The sequence below is a fragment of the Balaenoptera physalus genome, assembly GCF_965194825.1.
Source record: "Balaenoptera physalus genome assembly, chromosome: 11".
Taxonomy (NCBI): domain Eukaryota; kingdom Metazoa; phylum Chordata; class Mammalia; order Artiodactyla; family Balaenopteridae; genus Balaenoptera; species Balaenoptera physalus.
In genome coordinates this window covers 72,897,716-72,903,996 of record NC_138896.1, presented here as the reverse complement: position 1 = coordinate 72,903,996, position 6,281 = coordinate 72,897,716, and positions in this window count along the sequence as shown.

Here is a 6,281-nt window from a genome sequence, read left to right as displayed (position 1 = left end):
ACACCTATGGGGACTTCTGCCCCCTCCCTGGGAGAGAATCCAGGCACCTCTGGAACCAACAAACGCAGTTTCCCCGTAGGTGACCAGCTGCCGCCTGAACCTCGTTTCAGCATAATCACGTTTGGTAAGTCTGCCTTCCTGGCCCCTGAGAGTCTCAGTACCATCATTCAGGCAACGCTTTCCCCCTCCCCTTTGTTCTTTTTCCCTCATGGTTTTCCCTTTCCCTCTCCTGATAGCTCTCTACTTCCCCTTTCTCTGTCCTCTTGTTCCAAGAGAGTGGACATCGGGCAGCTACAGCAGCACTCCTCTCAGCTTGTGAGACCATGCTCCCTCTGGCCAACAACGACTCACCTTGATGGATGACAAACAGAGGTGGGAGAGGCTCGCCTCAAGCAGTGCAGATCTTGGTCCAGCAGGCTCTCCCGGACAGGAGATTTCTGAGAGTGATAGAGGTTCAACCCTCATATCCTGTAGTTTTTGCAAGTCCAATCATCACAATATCCTCACCTTTATTTTCCTGCTACCAAGAGAAGTCCCATCAGGAACGGGCCAAGGCAGATTTCTATAAAAACCTGTGGGTGCAAATCCTACCTGTGGGTTAGAGTCCTACGTATGATGTACAAAGTGTACGCATGCATAGAAGTCCCACCTGTGGATCAGAATCCCACAGAGACGTACAAATGGTTGTTTCCCAGGATTAATCACCCCAGTGGGCAGTGGACAGGGTGCTGCCTCCTTCACTGGCCCTTTCTGAAGGTGCGCAGACTGGTGCCTACATAGACACCTGCTGGGGGCAGGTTGAAATGGCAATCTCTCTCTTTCGGTCTTTTCTATCCCTCCTCCCTTTACCTCTCCCTTGATTCTTACACCTACACTCCTGTTCCTTTCATCCTGGGGACTCCTTCTTTGTGTCACGAACTCTGGGGAGGAAATTCTGTGACCCCCCTTGGTTGTAACGCTAGGCCTCAGCTCCATCTGGCCCCCGGGATCTCCAGTTGTTAGCCCCAAATTTATATGTAAACATGAAAAACACCCAGGGACTCCTCAAAGACTATCCTCGGGGTTGCATTCTTAAAAAGTGGGGACAATTTAAATTAGGCGGTTTAAAAAGGAATAAGCTGCTTTTCTCTTTCAACACAGCCTGGCCCCAATATGCCTTGGGCGACCAGGCGAAGTGGCCACAGAATGAATCCCTTAACTTTAACACCATTTTACAACTGGACCTGTTTTGTAAACAGTCCCCAAAATGGGAGAAGTCCCATAAGCACAGGCCATTATAAAACTCTGTCAAAACTCTGCTCTGAGGGATTCCTGTCGTATGTGTTTAGCTTCTATTTCTGTGTCTCTCCCAGAAGGTTTGGAGCCAGACCCCTCTTTCAACCACCACTAGCCGTCAGCACACCGAGCCATCTTTTCGGTCTCCCATTTCTTCCCCTTCCCTGTCTTCAGGCCCGGACCCCCACCTTACCCCGTCAAATCAGAAACCCCCAAATCAGAACCCAGGTGCTTTCCCCAGTGGGGCTCCAATCAGGCTCAAAGGTAGCCCCCACTTTTGCCCCACTAGGCTTTTACGACATCTGGGAAGTAACTGATGAGAATGGAGAATTGCTAGAGTGCAGCATGTCCCCTTCTCACTGCCGGACCTAGAAATCTGTAAGGAGCGATCTGGCAGGTTCTCAGAGAACCCTGAAAAGCTTAGGGACAAATTTATCAGGCTGGGATTAACATTCTCCCTGACCTGGTAGGATATCATAGTTATTCTGGCCCACTGCTGTACCCTGAATGACATGGAGCGTATACTGAAAAAGGACAAAAAACACACAGATGGCCTTCTGACCACCAATCTGCACCACCAAATTTATCAAGTGAGTGGTAACACAATCCAAGATCATGAGCCACACTGGGACTATGAAGATCATGTAGGCCAGGCTAAGATGAAACATGTTACTTGTGTATCAGAAGGAATGAAAAGGTATACGGTGAAACCTGTAAATCATGAAGTCCAAGAAGTTACACAAAAACAAGATAAAAACCCAGCACTCTTCCTGAGCTGGAAGGCAGAGTCATTCAGGAAGTAAACCAATGCAGACCCTGAGTTTGCAGAAGGGAAATCACTATTTACCATGCATTTTATCAACCCCTCAGCTCCTGATAGCAGGAGAAAACTGCAAAAGCTTGAGGCTGGGTCCCAAACAAAAGACACAAAATAGCCAAAGCAATCCTGAGATAGAAAAATGGGAGCTGGAGGAATCAGACTCCCTAACTTCAGATTATGCTAAAAAGCTACAGTAATCAAAACAGGATGGTATGGCACAAAAACAAAAATACAGATCAATGGACCAGTATAGAAACCCCAGAAATAAACCCACCCTAAAACTGTTACTTAAACTACGACAAGGAGGCAAGAATATAAAATGGAAAAAGACACTCTCTTCAATGACTGGTGGTAGAAAGCTACATGTAAAAGAAAGAAATTACAACATTCTCTAACACCATATATAAAAATAAAATCAAAATGAATGAAAGACCTAAGTGTAAGGTCAAATACTCTAACACACTTAGAGGAAAACATAAACACAACACTGTTTGACATAAATAGCAAAAATATTTTTTGGATCCACGTCTTAAGAAATGAAAGTAAAGACAAAAATATGGGACAGAATTAAAATTCAATGGTTCAGCACAGAAGACGCCATAAACAAAAAAAGAAAACCGTCAAAATGCTAGAAAGTATCAACATGTCCAAATGAAGCAACCCACAAGGGATTCACCTCCAAAATACAGAAACAGCTCAGGAAGCTCTATATAAAAACACCAACAAAACAAAAAATAAGCTGAAGAATTAACTAGACAATTCTCCAAACAAAATGTACAGATGGCAAAAAAACACATGAAAAACTGCTCAACATCACCAATTATTAGAGAAATACAAATCAAAATTACAACGAGGTAAGACCTCAACCAGTAAGAACGGCCATCAGCAGAAAGTCTCAAAACACTAAATGCTGGACAGGGCGTGGAGAAAACGCAACCCTCCCGCACTACTGGAGGGAATATACATTGGCACAACAACCGGGGAGAACAGTGCGGAAGTTCCTGCAAAAAGGAAAAAGACAGCTACCATCTGATCCCCCAATCCCACTTCTGGGCAAACACCCAGAGAAAAGCATAGTTGAAAAACGTACACGCACCCAAACGTGCATGACAGCACTCTATACAACAACCGAGACACCGAAGCAGGCAAAATGTCCCCCGACAGACGACTGGATACAGAAGATGTGGTACATATCTACGATGGAATACTACTCAGCCATACAAAAGACGGAAATACTGCCATTTGCAGCAACACGGAAGGACCTCGAGATGATCTAACTAAGTGAATTAAATCAGATGGAGGTCGATAAATAGCATGGGATATGACTTACATGTGGAATCTAAAAACTGATACAAATCAACTGATTCACAAAACAGCGACAGACTCAGAGACTTAGAAAACAAACTTATGCTTACCAAAGGGGAAAGATGGGGGAGAGGGATACATTAGGAGGTTGGCATTAACATGTATACATGAACATATATACAATACATACTGCACAAAGACCTACTCTACAACACAGGGGACTCTGTTCAACACTTTGTCACAACCTATATAAGAAAAGGATCCTAAAAAAATAGACATATGCATATGTACGACTAAATCACAACGCTTTACACCTGCAAGAGACACAACATGGTCCATCAAGTTGCTTGAAAATGAAAGAACAATGCAGTTAAAGAAAAAGAAAGAAAGAAAATAAAAGACGTGTACTCGATTTTTGGCAGCCTCGGGGACCTGGGCTGGTGTCATATCCCTGGAGCCTCAGCAGGCTGTGTCTCAAGGCTGGTTGTCGTGGGGCTGAGGGGACTGGGGAGGATGTGCCAGCAAATGAGTCCCCCTGGGACCTGCAGTGTCTGGTCCACTCGAAATGGGACCACAATCTCCAGATCCAGGCAGGCCCTCCTATAGCTCAACCAAGCCTAGTGCACCCAAAGGAGGGTGGATCCTCTGGGCTGCAAGAGCTTTGAAACGTCACCTGATCTCCACATCTCCTGCTGCTGGGGTTCCCACCTCCAGCCTCCTGCCTTCCTGTCGTACCAACTACAGTACCCTCGGCACCCTCCCTCAGTGTAGCACTTTGGCAAGGGTTGTGACATGTGTGGCGGTGAAGGGTAACAGGCAGAAAGGAAGGAGACACAAGCCCTTGGGTGCTGGTTCTGGCACGTGCCCCTCCAAGTTACAACCCGGGAACACCGCTTTCTTTCGCTAAGGCTCTGGTTGCCAGAGGGACCAGAGATAGGCACGAAGAAGCCTGCCGCCTTGTGGACGATTCCTGGAACAACCACTTGGAAACCGGTGTTTCTGGGCACTACCATTCACAAGGCCTGCAGGGCTTTAAAAAAATAACACCTGCGCTCAAGAAATGTCCTAGGATACGTAATTGAAAAGACATCAGAACAGGCCGGATTTGTCAGAAGACAATTTCAAGAGGTACATTTCACTCACACTGTTGGGAAAGAAGAAAAAGAAAAACAACATGAAAAGATGCTGAAGATCACCAATTACTTGAGAATTGCAAATCAAAAGAGCAAAGAGGTATCTATCACCTGACACCAGCCAGAATGGCCATCATGAAAATGTCTCCAAACAATTAATTCCAGAGAGGGCATGGAGAAATCAAACCCTCCTCCACTGCTGGGGGGAATGTAACTGGTACAGCCACTGGGAAGTACACTTGGGAGGTTCCTTCAAAAACGAAACATAGAACTACCATCTGATCCCCAATCACACTTCTGGGCAAACACCCAGAGAAAAGCATAGTTCAAGAACGTACACGCACCCAAACGTGCATGACAGCACTCTATACAACAGCCGAGACACCGAAGCAGGCAAAATGCCCCCCGACAGATGACTGGATACAGAAGATGTGGTACATATCTACGATGGAATACTACTCAGCCATACAAAAGACGGAAATACTGCCATTTGCAGCAACACGGAAGGACCTCGAGATGATCTAACTAAGTGAATTAAATCAGATGGAGGTCGATAAATAGCATGGGATATGACTTACATGTGGAATCTAAAAACTGATACAAATCAACTGATTCACAAAACAGCGACAGACTCAGAGACTTAGAAAACAAACTTATGCGTACCAAAGGGGAAAGATGGGGGAGAGGGATACCTTAGGAGGTTGGCATTAACATGTATACATGGACATATATACAATACATACTCCACAAAGACCTACTCTACAACACAGGGGACTCTGTTCAACACTTTGTCACAACCTATATGAGAAAAGGATCCTAAAAAAATAGACATATGCATATGTACGACTAAATCACAACGCTTTACACCTGCAAGAGACACAACATGGTCCATCAAGTTGCCTGAAAATGAAAGACAAATGCAGTTAAAGAAAAAGAAAGAAAGAAAATAAAAGACGTGTACTCGATTTTTGGCAGCCTCGGGGACCTGGGCTCGTGTCATATCCCTGGAGCCTCAGCAGGCTGTGTCTCAAGGCTGGTTGTCGTGGGGCTGAGGGGACTGGGGAGGATGTGCCAGCAAATGAGTCCCCCTGGGACCTGCAGTGTCTGGTCCACTCGAAATGGGACCACAATCTCCAGATCCAGGCAGGCCCTCCTATAGCTCAACCAAGCCTAGTGCACCCAAAGGAGGGTGGATCCTCTGGGCTGCAAGAGCTTTGAAACGTCACCTGATCTCCACATCTCCTGCTGCTGGGGTTCCCACCTCCAGCCTCCTGCCTTCCTGTCGTACCAACTACAGTACCCTCGGCACCCTCCCTCAGTGTAGCACTTTGGCAAGGGTTGTGACATGTGTGGCGGTGAAGGGTAACAGGCAGAAAGGAAGGAGACACAAGCCCTTGGGTGCCGGTTCTGGCACGTGCCCCTCCAAGTTACAACCCGGGAACACCGCTTTCTTTCGCTAAGGCTCTGGTTGCCAGAGGGACCAGAGATAGGCACGAAGAAGCCTGCCGCCTTGTGGACGATTCCTGGAACAACCACTTGGAAACCGGTGTTTCTGGGCACTACCATTCACAAGGCCTGCAGGGCTTTAAAAAAATAACACCTGCGCTCAAGAAATGTCCTAGGATACGTAATTGAAAAGACATCAGAACAGGCCGGATTTGTCAGAAGACAATTTCAAGAGGTACATTTCACTCACACTGTTGGGAAAGAAGAAAAAGAAAAACAACATGAAAAGATGCTGAAGATCA